Source organism: Antechinus flavipes, chromosome 4 (assembly GCF_016432865.1).
Source record: "Antechinus flavipes isolate AdamAnt ecotype Samford, QLD, Australia chromosome 4, AdamAnt_v2, whole genome shotgun sequence".
NCBI classification, from domain to species: Eukaryota; Metazoa; Chordata; class Mammalia; order Dasyuromorphia; family Dasyuridae; genus Antechinus; species Antechinus flavipes.
This window is the reverse complement of record NC_067401.1, coordinates 123,052,403-123,074,474: the sequence shown is the minus strand read 5'-3', so window position 1 is coordinate 123,074,474 and position 22,072 is coordinate 123,052,403. Positions and strand designations below refer to the sequence as shown.

The 22,072-nt window shown below is 38.0% G+C and overlaps 1 long non-coding RNA gene across 3 annotated transcripts in view; it reads left to right on the top strand.

The window, feature by feature from the left end:
* Positions 1 to 11,970: 11,970 nt before the first annotated feature.
* Positions 11,971 to 22,072, top strand: part of LOC127560027 (uncharacterized) — a 43,027-nt gene continuing 32,925 nt past the window's right edge. For 2 of the 3 annotated variants that reach the window (XR_007953254.1, XR_007953252.1), the window contains exon 1: positions 11,972 to 12,113. This is a non-coding gene — a long non-coding RNA (uncharacterized LOC127560027). Of the gene's footprint in view, positions 12,114 to 22,072 lie in introns of all 3 variants that reach the window. The other variant, XR_007953253.1, reaches the window with a different exon arrangement.

Sequence of the window (22,072 nt, the reverse complement as noted above, 5' to 3'; positions counted from 1 at the left end):
TTCTTCCCCTTTTCTTTGCCCTCTTACTTTTTAATCTTCATGTTTTTCCCTCTTCCTTTGCATTCTCTCCCGATTTTCCTATTCCTGGTTTTACTCTTTTACCCTTCCTTTCATTCCACTCCAATTTCCCCCTTTTTACTCTTCTTCTTTTCCTCTTTTCTCTTCTCTTTTTACATTTCTCTTTTCCTTCCCCTTTAACTATTTTCCCTCTTCATGGCATCATCATCATAACTTCTGTAGCATTTTAAAGTTGGCAATATGCTTTACAAATATCATTAGAGGCAGTTAGATGAGACAATGGATAGAGCACTGGTTCTAGAATCAGGAGAACCTGAGTTCCAATCTGACTTATTAGCTATGTATTACTTAATCCAATTGCTTCTCCTCTTCCCTCCCCCCGCCCCCCTCCCCACAGAACTCAACAACACCAAACAATAATAATAAAAAACCCCAAAATTATCTCTACCTTTTATTTCAACAACCATTCAAGGTAGATGCTGTAATTATTCCCATTTTACAGTCAATTAAACTGAGCCAGACAGAAGTTAATTGACTTGTCCAAAATCATATAGCTAGTAAGTGTCAGAGACCAGATTTTGAATCCAGGTCTTCTTGACTTCAGATCTAGCACTCTATCAACTGAGCCAGCTCATAGATTATAAAGTAATAGATTTAGAACTGGAAAGGACTGGAGAAGCTATCTAATTCAACTTCCTTTTTTTTTTGTTTTTTTTTTTTGGGGGGACACAGATAGTTGAAGTGTTTTATTCAACATTACATGTAAGTGGCAGAGCTGAGATTTGAACCCAGAGCCTAGACTTCAAGCTCAAATTCTATCCGTTTTTCAAATACAACTCTATCCCTGCCTCTCTCTAGTTAAAGCACCCTTCTTCAGGAATTTCCTGAAATCATGCATTGTTCATGATGGCAGGGCAAAGATTCAAAACCAGCTCTTCTGAGTTTAAATTCTATCCAGTTTCCTTTTCATCCTTCTTATTTTCCTTTCCCTTCTTTTTTTCCCCTCATCTCATTCCTTCTTCTAAGGATGTCATTTCCTTCAAGCTTTGCCACAGGGAGTTGTCCCACCTCAAAATGAAAGAGGCCCCACTATGGTAAAGTCATTTACTGTCCATGCTTCCATTTTATTCTGGGCAAGCTAGGATAGATAGGACAAAGGGTTATTAACAAAATGATCAAGAGAACTGGTCTTTAGCAGAAGGAATGGGAACATAATCTTCTCATGGAAAGTCAATTAATGTTTGTACACTGCCTTCCAAGGAGGTCGCTGACCATGCCCTACTTATTAATAAGCCCAAGCCACCCACTTGGGACCTATTCTACAGCGCTTCAAACTTAATAGCTTGCCCTTATTATCAATATTTTTTCCCCTCTTGGGTTTTGTTTGGAAGGAAAGTCTGGCATTACTTAATGCATATTCTTTAGCCATAGAACTAAAATAACTCTAGCAAAACCCCTTCTGGATGGATTTTAATTAGCAGAAAAAATCAGCCCTTCCACTATATTTTACAGCTTTCAGTTGCCTAAGCTCACTTGGATGTAGTGAGAGCTGATGGGAGGGTAGGGAAGTGAGCTGGACATTTTAATGGGATGTCTCAGATGAAAATCATCCAGGCAGTGGTAACTCCTTCCTTTCCAGAGGTTGAATCTAAAGAAGGGGTCAGGGAAGTCTCAGATGTAAATGTCAAAAATAGATGATTTTGAACTTTATTAACATGCCTAGAATGAAAAGTATTCTTTTCTGGAGTAAAACAGAGGTTTCTATTACAAGAGTCGAAAATCACTTGATAAACTATGTGGTAGGCTGGTGGGGTTGGATCCAGAACCAGCCAGAAGGAAGAGTATTACATGGAGGAAATAAAAGGTCCACTGAGTTTAGCACTGGGTATAGATTCTGACCTGAGTCCTTTGATGTACCACTTCACAGAAACAAATAGGTAGTGGATAGACATCACTCTGGTTTAAATCTTTGTAGAGTAGAAATATACTCTTTATTATGAGTTGGATCATTTAGTAGCCATATGTCCTTGAACAAGTTATTTAATTTTTCCAATCTTTAGCTTCCTCTTCTGTAAAATGGGTATAAGGATAATATTCAGGCAGTTTTTCACAAGGTTATAATGTGGATTAAGTGAGAGTGAATAGGAAAAAGGCTATATATATTGAGAGATTATGGACTCCTTAGTGAAATGGAAAGAATGCTGACTTAGGAGTCAAATGTTAATTTATTATCTGTGTGATTTTGGCTCCATAGGCTTGTTTCTTTTTCTATAATATGAAGTATTGGATTAGATGATCTTAAAGATCCTTTCCACTTCCTGTCGGTGTCCCATCTTCTCAACGAAACTGAAAACCCCTAGAAGACAGGCATCTGACCTTACTCATCATTTATTCCCAGAGTCCAGCCCAGTACCCTACCCAAAATAGGTTCTCAATAAATGTCTGCTATCGATGAGACTGATGATTCAAGAACCTCTCTTGGCAAACTTCTGACTTTACTTCGGGTTCCCAGATGGGCTCCCTTGCTGAGAAGAGAATGTGTTCACAGATAAATTTTGGTTCACTCACTTGGCAGTTATAGATCTCATCATTAATGATTAAATTGGCTTTCCAATGTAAATCAATCCTTTCCTTTCCAGGCTGTACTGCTGACTCATCTCCAAAAGACAGTTTTTGCCATTCCTTGGAAACCTCTTCACCCTGGAAACTCACTTAACCCTTAGCCTTTTTCTCACATTGAAGGTCTACTCCAACCCCATAGTTGTTTTTCCTTTCTTTCCAAGCTGCACACTTGACATTCTGGACTTTTTCCTACTATCCCTCACTCTACCATGTTTCTCTAATTCTCATTCCAAGCTCAAGCTTTTTTTGGCTACCTTTTATGTTTTGTTTTTTCCCATTAGCAGGGTATGAGCAGTTTTTGTTTTTGCTTATATTTGTATTCCCATTGTAATCCCTGGCACATAGAGCTTAATAAGTGCTTATTGGATCATTTAGTAGCTATATGTCCTTGAAAGAGTTATTAATTTTTTCCAGTCCTTAGTTTCTTCTTTTGCAAAATGTTTATAAGGTCAATATTTAGGCAGTTTTTCACAAGATTGTAATGTGGATCAAATGAGAGGGATTGAAAAAAGGCTATTTAGATGTGAGGGATTATGGACTCTTTAGTGATAAATTCTTCCCAGGTACTGATCAGTCCTAGATAATTTGACCTTCAATATTCCAGACTTGGAAAACTGAGAGATACAAATCTTGAAATAAGTAGAAAAGGGATAGCAACCTCGAACCTTTTCCTGATTAGAAATTTACTTCTCCTTGTTGTAAAATGTCACTTTAGTCCATGGTTATGGTCTCAAGCTTTATCGTTATATTTGATCTCCTCTTTCCTTAAACATTTTCAGACCAATAGAGAAGAAACAAGTTCTGATCCCCTACTACTGGAAAAGAGCTAGGTGTAAGTCAAGAGCTGACAACAACTCTGAGGTCCAAGTGGTACTACATCTGGTGTGACTATACCCTCTACTATAATCCAGTTGTCCTTTGTCTAGTAGCTCCCAGACCCTATGTTGAATCCTGTGGTTTTCACTAATTGACTCTAAAAATATATTCCAGAGAGTTCTGGTCTCACTCAAGATTATTTTAATAGCATATCAATGTGATTATATATATATATATATGGAGAGAGAGAGAGAGAGAGAAAGAAAGAAAGAAAGAAAGAAAGAAAGAAAGAAAGAAAGAAAGAAAGAAAGAAAGAAAGAAAGAAAGAAAGAAAGAAAGAAAGAAAGAGGGAGTCAAAAAACTCCTTCCCTTAAAATGATGCTTTTTTTTTTTTAAAATCAGGTTTAAGGGTTGAAGGTTCCAATTCATCCCCCAGTATCAATAGGAGTGCAATGACTGCTTTCTTTAAGAGGAATTTAGTGTTCTTGAAAGGAGTGGGGTGCATCAGTCCCAGAAGAAAAATGCTGATCAAACCACAAGCAAGTTCCAGTTCAGGAAGGGGGCATATTTCCAACAAGATTCAACAAAAAAGCTACATTTGAAGTCAGCTGGCCTTGGCTTTAGGAAGGGTGGGGCCAAGAGGAGACTTTGTGTCTCAAATCTATCTCCTACTTCCTCTTCCATCCAGACCACAAATCCCCAGAGTCCCTGCAGGCATACCACTGTCTGAAGGAAGGAGGGAGAGAAGTCAAGTGGAAGGGAGGGAAGAGGGGGAGGAGAGGAGAGGAGAGGACTGAACACAAAGCAGTTCAGGATAATGAACTTCAATTAAGAGAAAGAACAGATAATTAATAAGGTATAATCAAAATTAATCAAATAAGTATTTATTAAACACCATCATGCACCAAGCATGTGTATTAGGCACTGGGAAACAAAAACAGTACTTCTCCTCAAAGAACTTATATTCTACTCCAGTGGTGATGGAGTGTGTGTGTGTGTGTGTGTGTGTGTGTTGGGAAGTCAGAACATAAAATATAAACATAAATATACACATAAGATCATAGTGTTACAGGTTCTTTTAATACCTTCCTAGAGGTAGCTGATTGTGCAGGCAATAGAGAACTGTGTCTGGAATCAGGAAGACGAGTTTAAATCCAATCTCAGAAAGTATGTATGATTCTGGGCAAATCACTTAACTCTGTTTCTTCTCTTTCTTCATCTGAAAATTGGAGATAACAACAGTACCTTCCTCCTAGGGTTGTTGTAAAGATCAAATGAGACAATATTTGTAAAAGCACTTAGCATAGTGCCATGGCATGTAGGAGACACTATATAAAAATATTTATTCTCCTTCTAGAAACTGACTGGAAGAAAAAACTAATAAGTCATCAAGGGTATAGAAAGATAGATGATAAAAAAAGGTATTCATTGCCCAATGCCTTTGAATTTCTTCTTTTTGCCCTGGAAAGACATCTGCTTTTCCTTTCTACCTCTACCTTTCCTTACCTGCTTCCCCAGAGAGCCAGGAGCCATCCTGGCCCCTGGCTAAGAACACTTAGCAGGGGAGGCAGCCTAGAGCCACTTGATATTTGTGGTTGCTACCACTATGAAAGCCACCATGGCTAGAGCCCAAATTAGGTGTCACAATTTCTGAGTTGGGACAGATCCCAGAGAGCTATGATGGTCATGGTAGAGATTTAGGAGCAGAGATGGGGTCAGGACTTTAGAGACTTGAAACCTTCAAAGTGAATGGGATAATCAATTTCTCTAAAATCACAGCCACAGTGACTGACTTTAAATAGAAGGATATTCCTAAACCTCAGCTTTTCTCCACTTTCTCCAATGGCTCACTGAATTGAACTTTGTGAATTTCATTCAGCTCCTTTCCTTATTGCTCCCCATGCCTTGGCCAATGAGGAAGGGGAGATGACTGGATGAGATAGCTTCTTCTTTACAGTTTTGCCATGAGTCAGCTCTTTTATGTCTCCTTTTAATAAATCATGTGGCCTTTGAAAAAGTCAGTTATGTGAGTCTGTGAATGAACTTAGTTGATTGGTTGACAACATATTTCCCAGATGTATAGTGGTAGCTAGAGAGGAGGTAAGAGCTTTTCTATTTTAGTAATTTGGGATGATGTTCTATATATTTCTCTTAGATCTACAATAAATCCCAGGCCCAATGTCCATCTTTGATCAGCTTAGCTCAGTGCAGTGAGAACAGGGAGTAATTTAAGATTATTTTTTAGGCTGAACAGTCTCTTGGGAGTAGTGGGGATATTGCCACCTGGGAGAAAATCATTATATACATTGACTCCCCGACTCCAGAAGCATCTTGGCTGGTGGACTGAAGGGAGTGCCACCTGGTGGCCAATCTATATTATATCTATTAATTTACTCCACCTAAAGCCCCCATATATCTGTAAGGCATATAATGATGCACACATACACATACATACATATGTATATTTGTTATTCACTTGTTTCGGTAACATGCAACTCTTTGTGACTCTTCTTAGGGTTTTCTTGGCAAAGATATAGGAATGGTTTGCCATTTCCTTCTCCAATTCATGTTTACAGAAGAGAAAACAAGTCAGAGTTAAATGATTTGTCCAGGATCATACAGTTAGAGGCTATATTTGAATGCAGAAAATTGACTCCAAGCGTGGCGCTCGCTCTCTCTCGCTCTCTCTCTCTTCTCTTTCCTCTTTCTCTTTCTCTCATTCTGTTTCTCTCCCTCTTTCTCTTTCATTCTATTTCCTTTTCTCTTTCTTTTTCCTCTGTCTCTTTCTCTGTGTGTGTGTCTCTCTTCCTCTTTCTTCCCCTTTCTCTTTTCTATTTCAGTCTCTGTCTCTCTTTCCATCTCTTTCTCTCTGTCCATATGCATTCAGCCATCCATCCATCTATGCCTCTAAGAGTTTAATTTGTTTATAACTGACAGATTCTTTTATCTTCTGCCCACCACAAAATGTAAAGGAGTTACTACTTTACTACTTTCAGAGGCCTAAGTTTCCCAATTGACTTTGATAGGATTATAGAAGGTCTAAGCCTGGATGAGGCAGCTGATGTCACATTGGGAACTTGTAGTGATTAGCTCCGAGGATCAACCATGCCCCTTGAGCCTGTATAAAAAGGCAAACAACTCAGGTCTAGCATCAGCTGAAACAGTGAACACTCATGAAAGAATTTGTTGATCTTTTCCTTTCTAGAGTAGAGCAAAGAGATGAGGAGGTGGGTGGCAGAAAGGGAATGGGTTAGGGGGAGACAGGGAAGAGAATTTTTTTTCTCCTACTTTTCACTGGCACGGGAGTCTTACAGCGGAAGTACATAGCCATAAGAGATGCCATGTCTAGCAGAGAGCAGTTTGAGAGTGTTCAGATTCAAAGTTGAGTGAAAGAAATTAGGAATTTGGTTTGTAGTGCTCAGGAAATTTGCAAGCCCCAGAGCTGAGACAGTGAGAAAGCTGGGTAGCCTTACTCTGTTCCAAGATCTTAGTCCTACTAGAAGCAGGGGATGGTAGATTGCCCAATAGATGCCCAGTAGAGATGCTTCACTCAGTAGGGAGGAATGAGAGACTGTTAGGAGAAAAGAAAAGGTATCAGGACCCCATAGAGGTGAGTTGCCTTGACCATATGTTCTCCTTATGCATGTATCTATTAATGTGTGTATACTCTTCCCAGTATTAATGTTTATTTGTAGGAGAGTATGTTCCAGATTTACAGGGAGAATGTTTTGTTGCTAGTGTCCATACCATGCTATTTCAAAAAAATGCCTTTGCTTTGATCTGGTTGTATCAATTGACTGACTGTAGTTGTTCTGTCCTTTGTTTTCAAAGAGGACCAATGATATCAGAGGATGATGTCTTGACTGCTGTGTGACTTGCATTTAAGTGAGGGAGAATTTCATGAAGCTGTCAGCCTGGCTCTTTCTTCTAGAGTCTTTGAAGTCCAGTGGCAAGACGACTGGCAGTGGCCCAGGATGCAGGGGGTGACCTGGTGTTTTTGATGTTTGACCAAGCTCTCAGCACTCCATGGTGCTTGCTTCAGCTGCCTTCATGGCCATTAGAACAAATTGTTCTCATCTGTCCATTACCCCTCAAAAAGTCTTCACATGCTTGGGAGTAGACATTGCCCTAACTCACAAACAGCTTTAAGGCTACTCTGTTACCCTCGATCTGGTTTAGCCAGTCAGGGTTTTACCAGGTTGTGGCCACTACCCATGCTTCAGCTTCTTGGTCACAGGTGAGATTTAGAAGTCTGGTTGAACATCAAAGGTAGATGAGCAGCCCTCACACCAAAGGTGCTAGTCCTTCCTGCACCCCTCTTACATACCTACTGACTGACTAGTGAAAAGGTAAACCCACTGGTGGGTGCTTATGAGCAACAGTTTTAGTGTAGATTCACTACAGAGGATCTTGAATCTTGGGTAACCATCCCCTGGAGAGCCTACATAAATGAACAAATTGGGGTGGATAGCTCAGAATTACTCCATATTAATCAAAAGCTGGAAGCTAATTCAGACACCTGGTATAATCTTTTTGTTTTATAGAGAAAAAAGCTGGGACAAAAATGGATAAATAAACTTGCTTAGTTCACAAAGAGAGCTAAAAAGAAGAGTTGGATTTTGAACACAGGTCTTAGAATCATGGGTTCCTAGGTCTTTATTTGAAAGGAATCTCTGAAGCTCTCTGACTCCAAGCCCAGCACATAATTATTTGAGGAAGAAGTAAGTATTTGTGTCTGGGGGAATCAGGCTTCCCACAGAAAGTAGCTCATGAGCTGAGCCCTGAGGGTAGCTGGAGATTTTAAGAGGCTAATGAATTACAGCCATAGCCATGTACAAAAGCACAGAGATTGTAGATGAAATGATGGATTTGGGGAACAGTAAGTAGGCCACTTTGGTCTAGCTCTGATGTGGGAACTAAGGACAATTTTAGTTACTGTGGAAACATGTGGGGACGGTTCCAGGTGAGAGGGGTGCCTCTACTTCATCTTTTATGCCTCTAATGCCCCTTTGTAGGTGAAGGAAGGGAAGAGAGACAATTCATCACAGGACTAGGAGAGAGGTGGGAGCTCTTTGACAGTTGGTTATCTCTGAATTCTGAATCCCCAACCACCTTAGTTACCCAGTGAATATAAAGATGGCAATCAGAATAGTACTAAAGAATACGCCCAGGGGAAAATTCTTAGAAAACAGATTATGACTGCGATAATAAGCTACTATATTGGATCACAGTGTACACACTATGCAAGTAGACCCAAGGATTTGACTATTGACAGTCCAGGAGCAACTGTACTGAAAATTTTCCTTGCAGAAAATATACAAATCCCTAATTATTTCAGAGATGTCAAGAATAAGTAAGACCTGCTAAGTGAAGAAATGCAACCTTGCTACAGATAACTAATGAGCTCATTTCTAAACCTCCAGGCACAGGCAAATGCCTTACAATATAGCAAGAGAGGCTGCTTGCTCTGCAGAGCTATAGGCTCACTTAGGGCAAAGGCACAGCTGAATTCACAGGCTTTGCAATTCTTCAGATACCTTCTTGGTACCCGAGGAGAAAAGAAAAGTTCTCCAAAAGCAGGAAAATCTATTCCTAGCATCAACCTTCCCCCTCCCCGCCATACACAGCCAGGCTGTTTTCTCTGAAAAATAGTCAGTGGAAGTGTTTGAGGAAATGGGAACGGAGAAAGGGAACCTCAGAGGAAGAAGAGTGCCCAGAAAGAACTTGGTGGGGGGAAGGGGGGGAGGGGAGGGTAATCATGTGAGAGAAGGGAGGACAAAAGAGAAGAAGGAAGGTACTCTTGTTCCTGGCTTTTCTTTGTGCGACTACTTTTTTTTTTTTTTTTTTTTTCAAAACAAAAACTATTGAGTGCTTATATTCATGAGGTATTATGGGAGAGCAAGAAATTCAGCCAGTCCCTGATTTGTGTTTGACTTATAAATGAATCAACTATAATAGGTATTACTGGTAGGCAGATGGATCAGAATATCACAGATTTAGAACTCACAGGCCATTTAGTTCAACCCTTTTATTTTATAGATAAAGAGACCAGAGCCCAGGGAATTGTTAATTGATTTGTTAAATGACTAAGACACACGATTTAAATTGTGTAAGAATAAATAACTGGAATTGGAATCTAGGTCCTCTGAAGGGCAGGTATCTGGTGAATAATTGATGAAGAGACAACATAGTATAATGGATCTGTAGTTTCTGCAACAGAAACCTGACATGTAGGAAGATACTTGATGGGGGTACAAGCTTGCCAGTTTTTCTGACCAGAACCAAAGAATGGTGATTAACAAATGGGTTGCCAGTCAAGAGAGAGGTCTTCAAGCAGTGCTGCAGAGTTGTCTTTGGTCTTTTTCTATTCAACACTTTTGTCCTTGGATGAAGGCATAAATTGTATGCATATGAAATTTACAAGTGTTGGAAAGGATAGCAGAAACAAGATTCCCAAAGATCCCAGTAGTGTAGAACAATTGGCTGAAATAGGATGAATTTTAATAGTAACAATGTAAATGAAATTAAATAGGAACAATGTAAAATCCTACTTTTGCATTTTAAAAAATCTATGTTCAAGTATGGCAAGGGGAAATGTTAGCTAGACAACAAATCTACATGGAAAAATCCTAGTGATTTCAAAAGATTGCAAGCTAAATATAAATCAACAGGAGGACATGTCAGTAAAAAAGAACCTATCATTATCTTCATCATCATCATCATCATCATCACTACTATCATCATCATCTTTACAGCACTCTTATAGCATTTTAGTGTTTGCAAAGAACTTTATAAATGTTATCTCATCTTATCCTCACAATAACCCTGGAAGGTAAGTGTTATTATTATCCCTATTTTATAGATGTGGAAACTGAGGCAGACAGAGGTTAAGTGACTAACCGGGGTCATATGGCTAGTATATTTATGAGGCTGCATTTGAACTCAGGTCTTCCTGACTTCAGTTCCAACATTCTATTCACAGAAGCAGATTTAATCTTGATGTGTAGAAAAAAACTTAACAAAAAGGAAGGAAGGAAGAAAGAGACAGAGACAGAGACAGAAGCAGAGAGGCAGAGAGAGAGCGAGAAACACAGAGAAACAGAGAGAGATAGATGGAGGGAGGGAGAAAAAGAGAGAGAGAGAGAGAGAGAATGAGAGAAAGAGAGAGAGAAAATAGAGACGGAGAGAGAGAGACAGAGAGAGAGACAAAGAAAGACAGACAGGGAGGAAGACAGAGATAGAGACAGAGAGAGACAGGTGGAGGGAGGGAGAGAGACAGAGAGACAGAGAGAGAGAGAAAGAGGGAGAGAGAGAGAAAAAGAGAGAAAGAGAGAGAGAGAGAGAGAGAGAGAGAGAGAGAGAGAGAGAGAGAGATGGGGGTGGGGGAAGGAAGGCAGGAAGGAAGGCAGGAAGACAGGAAGGAAGGAAGAAATTTAGGTTGTGTTAATAAAAGTAAAGTACTTAGAATAAGCAAGATGATGGTCCTGCTATAGTCCACCATGCTCAGATCACATCTGGAATATTAAATTACATGAAGTATGTTACATGTTAAGAGGACATTGGTAAGTTGGAGTATATCCAGAGGAAGGGAATTCAAAACCATGCTATTTCTCTACTCTTACATTTCTAGTAGCTGCCAAGATAAAATACAAACTCAGTCTATCATCCAAAGTCATTTACAGCATGGATTTTACTTACTTTTCTAGCCTATTCTATAATAACACAGGAAAAATCACAACTGTCTTCAAGTATTTGACAAGTCTATAATGTGGAATAGGTTTGAAATTTGTTCTGCTAGGTTCCATGTGAAAATAAAAACAAAGGGTAGAAACTGCAGGAACAGATTTAGACTTGATGTCTAGAAAAAATTAACAATAAGAAAAAAAAGAAAGGAAGGAAGGAAGGAAGGAAGGAAGGAAGGAAGGAAGGAAGGAAGGAAGGAAGGAAAGAAGGAAGGAAGGAAGGAAGGAAGGAAGGAAGGAAGGAAGGAAGGAAGGAAGGAAGGAAGGAAGGAAGGAAGGAAGGAAGGAAGGAAGAGAAAGAATGAAGAGGTAGAAAAGGGAGGGAGGAAAGAAGGAAGGAAGGGAGGGAGGAAGGAATGAAGGAAGGAAGGAAGGAAGAGAAAGAAGGAAGGAAGGAAGGAAGGAAGGAAGGAAGGAAGGAAGGAAGGAAGGAAGGAAGGAAGAGAAAGAAGGAAGAGAAAGAAGGAAGAGAAAGAAGGAAGGAAGGAAGGAAGGAAGGAAGAGAAAGAAGGAAGAAGGAAGGAAGGAAGGAAGGAAGAGAAAGAAGGAAGAAGGAAGGAAGGAAGGAAGGAAGAAGGAAGGAAGGAAGGAAGGAAGGAAGGAAGGAAGGAAGGAAGGAAGGAAGGAAGGAAGGAAGGAAGGAAGGAAGAGAAAGAAGGAAGGAAGGAAGGAAGGAAGAGAAAGAAGGAAGGAAGGAAGGAAGGAAGGAAGGAAGGAAGGAAGGAAGGAAGGAAGGAAGGAAGGAGGAAGGAAGGAAGGAAGGAAGGAAGGAAGGAAGGAAGGAAGGAAGGAAGGAAGGAAGGAAGGAAGGAAGGAAGGAAGGAAGGAAGGAAGAAATGGAATGGACTTTCCATAAAGATAGTTGAGTTGTGCTTCCTTGAAGGTCCTCAGACAAAGCTGAATGATCATTCTCAGGTAAGGCACAGAGGGAATTCCTTCCCTATATGAGCCGGATCAGACGGCTATTGCGGTATATTCCAGTTCTCACAGTCTGTGTGATGAATGCTCTCGTCCAGCCAAGCTGGATCACTCCCTGTGGCCCCGAACGATCCCCCTGCCCGTGTGTTTTCCCGCGGCCGTCGGCCCCGTTTGTACCGCTCCCTTCAGCTCAGGGCCGGGCGGCGCGCCTCCCCCCGCTCCCCAGGTAGGCTCTCCCTCAGCCGCAGGCTCCTCGCTCTGTTTGTTTGTTTTCACATCCTCCTCCGGGAGGGGGGAGCGGGGCCTGTTTCCTTTCGGTCTGGGAGAGCCCAGGGCCGTTCCTGGAGGCGGAGGGAATCCAATCATCCTCTGCAGGCCATTTCACCCAAGCCGAGCTTAGGCGCTGATTCAGCGTGATGGTGAAGCGTATACCTATGAAAGCCATAGACAATGTTTAGTCATCCCATAAAGAATTCTAGAAAGTACTAGCTTCTTTTATTAATTAGCTTGACTGTTGGTGCCCCCTTGTGGTGACCTGTCACAATGAAAATACTATTAACGAAAATCAAACTATAATAATTCCGTTCAATTGCATTTTGACAGTAGCTATCTTAGTGCAGGCCTGATTATTTTTGCATAGATTATGGCAATAAATCCCTAAATAGTCTTTCCACTTCTGTCCTCCATCCCTTCCCACACATCCCTAACAATTATGCCAGATTAATATTCTTATGACCCAGATCTAATCATATCACTTCTCTGCTTTTTTTTTTTTAAGTCACTGTTTCCAACTGAGTAAATTCCATTAATCCCAGATTGCATCCAAGGCCCTTGCCAGTCTGGTTCCAATCCAGCTCAACTATTCTCCTACTCTCACACTGTAGTCCACCCAGTCTTTACTATTTCCTTTCATCCAAAAAATACCCTCTTTCCTGTCTACTTTCTTGCCTTTGTTTGTCATTTCATCTGCTTGGAATGCCCGTCTACTGAATTCAGTTCAAATACCTGCCCTCTCTTTTACAAAACCTTCTCTCAGATCTACCGAGGGAGATGGGCTTTCTTCCTTCTGGCACCTCAGAGCATGTTGTACCTCTCGGGTTGTGTTTTATCCTGGGTTGGAAACTAAAAGGGAGCTCGGAGGCAAATTAGTGTAAACCCTTTCATTTTACAGATGAGAAAGCTAAGGTCCAGCTAAGTAAAGCTCATCCATCTACTAAGCATCAGAGATAGGATTTGAAACCACTCCCCTGATGCCAGATTTAATGTTCTGTCCACCATATTGTACTCCTCTCTCAAATATATCAAGGATCAAACCCCTTAAACTTTTGTCCTTCTCTCTTTCTCTCTCTCTGAATGTCTTTTTTTTTTCTCTCCATAGCTCTATTTCTGTCTCTATATCTGTTTCTGTCTCTGTTTCTCTGTCTCTATATCTCTGTTTCTGTCTGTTTCTCTTTCTATATATCTCTGTTTCTGTCTCTGTTTCCCTTTCTCTTTCTATATATCTGTTTCTCTGTCTCTATGTCTCTGTTTCTGTGTGTTTCTCTGTCTCTATATCTGTTTCTGTCTCTGTTTCTCTGTCTCTATATCTCTGTTTCTGTCTGTTTCTCTGTTTCTCTGTCTCTCTGTTTCTGTGTGTTTCTCTGTCTCTATATCTGTTTCTCTCTCTGTTTCTCTGTCTCTATATCTCTGTTTCTGTCTGTTTCTCTTTCTATATATCTCTGTTTCTGTCTCTATATCTCTGTTTCTGTCTCTGTTTCCTTTCTCTTTCTATATATCTCTGTTTCTCTGTCTCTATATCTCTGTTTCTGTCTCTGTTTCTCTGTCTCTATATCTGTTTCTGTCTCTGTTTGTTTCTGTCTCTGTTTCTCTCTATATATAGATCTGTTTCTGTCTCTGTTTCCCTTTCTCTTTCTATATATCTCTGTTTCTCTGTCTCTATATCTCTGTTTCTGTCTCTGTTTCTCTGTCTCTATATCTGTTTCTGTCTCTGTTTCTCTGTCTCTATATCTCTGTTTCTGTCTCTGTTTCTCTCTATATATATCTCTGTTTCTGTCTTTGTTTCTCTGTCTCTCTGTTTCTGTGTGTTTCTCTGTCTCTATATCTCTGTTTCGGTCTCTGTTTCTCTGTTTCTGTGTGTTTTTCTGTCTCTATATCTCTGTTTCTGTGTGTTTTTCTGTCTCTATATCTCTGTTTCTGTCTCTGTTTCTGTGTATTTCTCTGTCTCTATATCTCTGTTTCTGTCTCTGTTTCTCTGTCTCTCTGTTTCTGTGTATTTCTCTGTCTCTATATCTCTGTTTCTGTCTCTGTTTCTCTGTCTCTGTTTCTCTGTCTCTATATCTGTTTCTGTCTCTGTTTCTCTGTCTCTATATCTCTGTTTCTGTCTGTTTCTCTTTCTATATATCTCTGTTTCTGTCTCTATATCTCTGTTTCTGTCTGTTTCCCTTTCTCTTTCTATATATCTCTGTTTCTCTCTATATATATCTCTGTTTCTGTCTCTGTTTCTCTGTCTCTATATCTCTGTTTCTATCTGTTTCTCTTTCTATATATCTCTGTTTCTGTCTCTGTTTCTCTGTCGCTATATCTCTGTTTCTGTCTCTGTTTCCCTTTCTCTTTCTATATCTCTGTTTCTCTGTCTCTATATCTCTGTTTCTGTGTGTTTCTCTGTCTCTATATCTGTTTCTCTCTCTGTTTCTCTGTCTCTATATCTCTGTTTCTGTCTGTTTCTCTTTCTATATATTTCTGTTTCTGTCTCTATATCTCTGTTTCTGTCTCTGTTTCCCTTTCTCTTTCTATATATCTCTGTTTCTCTGTCTCTATATCTCTGTTTCTGTCTCTGTTTCTCTGTCTCTATATCTCTGTTTTAGTCTCTGTTTCTCTGTTTCTATTTCTCTGTCTTTGTCACTATTACTGTTTCAGTATTTTTGTTTTTGTCTTTCTCTGCCTCTGCCTCTCTGGCTTTGAATACGTCTTTCTTTGTATCTGTTTCTGTCTTTGTTTCTCTCTGACTCTGTTGTTCCTCTCTATATTTCATTTTTTTTTAACAGATATTTTCTGGAGTTATGAAAACCTGAATTCAAATGTGACTTCAGATATTTAATAACTGTGAACAAATCATTTAACCTCTGTCTACTTCAATTTCCTCATCTATGAAATGAATATAATAATAGCACTTACCTCCCAGGGTTGTTGTTAGGATCAAATAAAATGATAATTGTAAAGCACTTAGCACAGTACCTGGTACGGATTTGGACAGCAATCTAGAATTATGCTCAAAGAGTTATTAAACTGCCTGTGTCTTTTACCCCAGCAATATCACTAGTAGGTCTATTTCCAGAGATGATTAGGGAAAAAGGAGAAGAAAATATATATTCTAAAATGTTTGTAGCAGCTCTCTTTGTGGTGACAAAGCATTGGAAATTGCAAAGATGCCTGTCAATTGAGGAATTGACTGGAACAAATTGTGGTATATAATTGTGATGAAATACTACTGGACAACAAGAAATGATGAGGTAGATTATCTTAGAAAAACATGGACAGATTTGTACAAAATAATGATGAACAAAATGAGCAGAAACAAGAAAGCATTGAATACAGTAATAGCAATATTGTTTGAAGAATGACTTAGAGTAACTTTGATTATTACAAATACCAATTTAATTGTAATGGACATATGAAGGAAGATATTATTTGCAGCCAGAGAAAGAACTGATAAATAGACTTACGTATAGAATAATTTATATATGTTATATATACATATATATTACACATGTATATGTATATATGCATATCTATATATTTCTTTATATCTATATCTATTCCTATTTGTGCCTAATGGCAACCATTTCTGAGGTGAGGGGGGGGAGTCAAGAAAAAAAGGGGTGAAGGGAAATTTACAGGAAAATTTTGTTGTGTATTTAAAATGAATAGCAAGTTGTATATAGTGAATTTGATATGCAATCATCTTTTTTTATGACACTATGTTATAGAAATATGTGTTTTAAATCATAAATTAAAAACAAATTAATAAATAAAAATAAATACTATATAAATGTTAGTGGTTATTATAATTGTCCCTCAATATTTAGACAACCATTTATTAAATACTTTCAATGCTCTAGAAAGTATGCTGAGCATATAATAATAAAACTGAAAGAATTTCTCCCTTCAATCCACCCAAACACTTGGATAAGCTTATACATTCTATCAGTGAAAATAATAGATGAGATAATATATTTGTTAAAGTTGGAAGAGACCAAAAAGATCATCCACTCTTAAGGCCTGATGTAACATAAAAAGCATAGATGTTAGTCTTTCCTACAAGCATCTGCATCAATAACTGACTCCTATTTGGAAGACCCTTTGAAAAAATTAAAGAGTTATATAAATACAACCTTATCATTATACTCATTATCTCATTCTTCTCACCATTTGTGATGGTGTTCAAATAGAAATAGTCCTGGCACAAAGCACTAAATGCTTTTAAAAATTATATTAATATTCTGCAGACTATTGTTGTACAAGTAGATAAAATAGCTGCTTTTTGATAGTTGGATAAAAATATTAGGAAGTAGTCTCATCTTGTGTGGGATCACTGAAAGTATCCTTGGTTCAGTTCTTTTTTTTTTTTTTTTTTCTATATTTCTACATTATAATAGCTTTGTGTTCCTTGTAGCTTGGAAATTGAATATTTGGTTGGATAATATTCAATGTTCTTAAATTTTAAAGAATCAATGTAATGTCCAGGTTTTGGGGAACAACAGTTCAAGTTATGATAATGGCCCAGTTTCAGCATAGTTTATTATCTAAATTCTCTAGCAGATTTTGAGGTGTACTTTTATAGTATGAGGCAGCAAGGAAGTACAGTTAGATTGCAAAACCTGGAGGAAAATCAGCTTTCAAAATTGGTCTAATTGGTCTCAAACACTTACTAGTTAAGTGTACCTGGGCAGAATAATTTAACTTCTTTCAGAGTTGATTTCCTCATCTGTAAAATGGGGATAATTATAATAGTTATTTCATGGAGTTGTTTAGGGATAAAATGAGATATTTGTAAAGCAAACCTTAAAGTATTTGCAAACTAGTTATTGTTATCATCTATCAGGCCATAAAAGATACATCATTTCAAGCCAACAGGTCATGCTTTGCTAAGCTTTCAGTAGGGGCTGGAAGTGTTTTCAGCCTGCAATGATACGTTGCACAGTTTCTACAATTTCCTTGTATAATTTACATTGATCCCTAAGTTTAGGCTTCTTAAGGATAACTTGTCCCCAAGTTCTGGTGAAACTGAGCTGGTTCTGAATTGCTTTCAAAAATCCCTCCATTTCCACAAACAAATTCTTACAACTCAGCTGTTTGTTCAATGCAGCTTTGTTCATATTTTGTTGTCTGAGTTCATGTGGATGTCAGCCATAGAGAATCTTTTGATTCTGTTCTTGGATTTGATTCACAGGCTCCCTTTGGAGGCGAATCCCTTTCAATTACATTCAATAAATCAAATGATATATGTTTTTAAATGGCATATATTTGCTATTGTTTGAGAAGAAATTTTCCACATTCTTCATCTCCAAGTTTTCTCTCTTACATTTGATTTCTTTACTTTGCAATCCTTTATTCAAAGATTTTTTTCCCCATGAATCTTAAATAGGTTATTTTGATCTTTGTTCTGCCTTCTAATATCACTTTAACCTTTTAACTTTTACTTTCACTTGCTAATTAAGATTAATCTTAAATGCCAATATATTTTTATTTTCCAGATTCCCTTCCACATTTTTCTATTTTATTGACTTTAACTGGGCAAGTTTTCTACTGTGTGTATTAGCTAGATATTGATGTTAACTTCCAAGATCTTTATTCTTCAATGGCTTTCTCAAGTCACTTTTTGCCATGGTATTACTTGATTCCCTTCCTTAAAGATATTCCTAGAAAGCATCAGCAATTAAAAAAAAATTATTTGTTGTTGTTCACTCATTTTTGTTGTGTTCAACTCTTTGTGACTCAATTTGGGATTATCTGGGCAAAGATACTGGAGTGGTTTGCCATTTTCTTCCTTAGCTCATTTTACAGATTAAGAAACTGAGGCAATCAGGGTTAGGTGACTTGCCCAGGGTCACATAGCTTTTAAGTGTCTGAAGTTGGATTTGAACTTAGGTTTTCCTGACTGCAGATCTGGTGCTCTTAGCATGGCAACTGTTAACTGTGTGTAGATCCTTAAATGTTTTTATATTTTCTGTCAAAAACTGTATGAGAATATATAAGTTCATGATAGTTTCAGCCAATAGCTAGCTTTTTAAAAAAATTGATGCCCCTTTGGTATAAATGGTCTACTAATTGTATTCATTATGTAAAACTTGGAAAAAAAAAGTCTTTTAGAAATTCCAGTCTAAGTTTGCTCATTCCCTTTTCAAAATCATTTAAGAAATACATGCTATTTTTGTCATCCATTTCATTACTATATATAATTTCTGGAATCTCTTAAGTTTTTCAGTAACTTCATGGTCTTAATTTTTCTTTCAGATTTCTTCACCTCTTAATGAGTTTAATCTAAGTCTAGGAATCAAGTAATTTTTTTTTCTAATTCATCCATATTGGCCATTAATTCATTATTATGTGACCTGGAATTAAGGGTATCAATGCCAAAAAGCTGTAGGAATTCTTGTCCTCTACTTGGTTACATATCTCTATTTTTGTTGTGATTCAGCCCTGGAATCTACATCTTCATCTATCTCACTCTGGCTTGTGGTATGTTCACTTTAACGGTCAGTACCATTTGTACTGAATCATTTTCAGCAGGAATTCTATTGGGGTTTATGGGTCTGGAAGAGAAACACAACTCACTTTGTTATCTTCTTGTCAAGCTGATACAATGGTTTTGAGCAGAGCCAGCCATTAGCTGTATGTCAAGCAACTTATTTCTTAGAGTCCTAAGACCAAATTCATCACACTGGCTGGGGAGCAAACCCATCAGCAGCATCACCAAAATTCAATTAGTCAGTGTTTCAGGGTTGCTTTGTCTTGATAGCTAACGTTACAAAAGCCCACACTTCTCACTGTACATCATCACGACTGGCATTCCTTATTTTACTGATGCCAATCCCTTCACACCATGTTTATTATTATTATTATCATTATCATTATTATTGTTATAATCAATAATAATATGAACACTTATATAGTAGTTTAAAGTTTGCAAAGCACTTGGCATATATAATTTCATCTTATCCTTACATTTTATCCTGGAAAGTAGGTACTTTTATTATTCCCATTTTCAGATGGAGAAACTGAGGCAGAAGCAAAATGATTTATCCAGGGTTATGTACTTAGTGTCAGAAACAAACCTTGAACTTATGTCTTCTCCCAAGTTAAGCTCTTTATCTACCATACCACTCAGCTATTTATTAGCATTTTACTTCTCTATTTGATGGAGTTTAAAGAGAAATTGTATTTCTATTTCTATTCTACTATTGTTCATTTTATTCTTCAGTTTGTTAGACTGTGGATAAAATAATTGCTCTTTATAATGGAATCAAGTGCTAGAATCTAAGCTCATCTTTTGTAAGATCATGGAATGAATCTTTAGACCAACTCTAGGATCAAAAAATAACAACCAAGAATTATATATATGTAAAAATCTGAAACTTTGAGTTGATGCACTGAGGTCAGACAACTGAGCACTTAAGGCTAACTATCGATTGGACAATATTCTATTAGCATATGCTTGGAAAATGGCCCTTCCCACTATTCTGTGCTGGTTCAATCTTTTGGTGTATACAGAGAATTGTGGGAAGGATAGGGGGTGGAGTCACTTTGGTGGTAGAGGAAGAGAAGGAAGGTCCTGCGTCCATCCTGTTCACTTCTACCCCTAAAGACCAAGAATAAGGACCAAGGACTTTTGCTTATCTTGACTCTGGCTGATTCCAAGGTATCCAGGGTGCTAACTCGGTCTTCACATATATATGTATATACACATATGTACATATTTACACACACATATATACACACACACACATTAGCTGACAGCTAAATGGCACGGTAAATAGAGCACTGAGACTGGAATTAGGAATATCTGAATTCAAATGTGGCCTGAGACATTTACTAGCTATGTGATGCTTGGCAGATCACTTAATTCCTGTTTGCCTCAGTTTCCCCATCCATAAAATGATCTGAGAAGGAAATCGCAAGACACTCCGTATCTTTGCTGAGAAAATCCCAAATAGGGGTCAAAAGGAGTTGGAGGTGACTAGAAAATGTTCAGTCCAAAACTAAGACAAGAACCAAACAAAATTACATAACATATCTATCAAATCTTATCTTGTTCCCTCAAGATTTTGATTTCGTTTGCTCTCTCTCTCTCTCTCTCTTTCTCTCTCTCTCTCTCTCTCTCTCTCTCTCTCTCTCTCTATTTGTTTTTAAGATTTTTGAGTTCTAGGTTCTTTCCCTTATCCCCACTCACGATCAAGAAACCACATGTGAAGTTATGCAAAACATTTTCATAAAAGTCAAGTTGTGAAAGAAAACAAAGGTCTCCCACCTTAATGAAAACAAAAACCTCAAGAAAAATTAAGTTTAAAAAAGGGATATAGAGAGAAAGAGAATGTTTCAGTCTATATTCAGACATAATCAGTTCCTTCTCTGGGAATAGATAGGATTTTTCATCAGAAGTTCTTCAGAGTAGTTGTGGATGATTAAACTACTAAGAATAGCAGTCATTTACAGCTGGTCATCCCACAACATTGCTATTACTTTGTATACAGTACATTTCACTTTGTTTCTGGAGGACTTTCCAGATATTTTTTTACCCCCAAGAGCATCCTTCTCATTATTTCCCAGAGAATGACAATATTCTATCACAAATACATACCACAGTTTATTGAGCCATTCCCTAATTGATGGGTATTCCCTCAATTTCTTTTTTTTTTATTATAGCCTTTTTATTTACAAGATATATGCATAGATAATTTTTCAGCATTAACAGTTGCAAATCCTTTTGTTCCAACTTTTTCCTTCCTTCCCCCTCTCCACCTCCCCCAGATGTCAGGTTGACCAATACATGTTAAATATGTTAAAGTATAAGTTAAATACAATATATGTATACAAGTCCAAACAGTTATTTTGTTGTATAAAAAGAGTTGGACTTTGAAATAGTGTACAATTTGCCTGTGAAGGAAATCAAAAATGCAGGTGGACAAAAATAGAGGGATTAGGAATTCTATGTAGAGGTTCATACTCATCTCCCAGAATTCTTTCCCTGGGTGTAGCTGGTTAAGTTCATTACTGCTCCATTGGAACTGATTTAGTTCATCTCATTGTTGAAGAGACCCACGTCCATCAGAATTGATCATCATATAGTATTGTTGTTGAAGTATATAATGATCTTCTAGTCCTGCTCATTTCACTCGACATCAGTTTGTGTAAGTTTCCCCAGGCTTTTCTGAAATCCTCCTGCTGATTGTTTCTTACAGAACAATAATATTCCATAATATTCATATACCACAATTTATTCAGCCATTCTCCAATTGATGGGCATCCACTTAGTTTCCAGTTTCTGGCCACTACAAAGAGATCTGCCATGAACATTCTTGCACAAGGTCCCTTTCCCATCTTTAAAATCTCTTTGGATATAAGTCCAGTAGTAACACTGCTGGTCAAAGGGTATATAGTTTGATAACTTTTTGAGCATAGTTCCAAATTGCTCTCCAGAATGTCTGGATGTGTTCACAATTCCACCATCCCTGTTTTCCCACATCCCCTCCAACATTCCCCATTATCTTTCCCTGTCATGCTAGCCAATCTGACAGGTGTGTAGTGGTTCTCAGAGTTGTCTTAATTTGCATTTCTCTGATTAATAATGACTTGGAGCATCTTTTCATATGGCTAGAAATAGTTTTAATTTCTTCATCTAAGAATTGTCTGTTCATATCCTTTGACATTCCTTCAATTTTCAATTTTTTTGTCCTGAA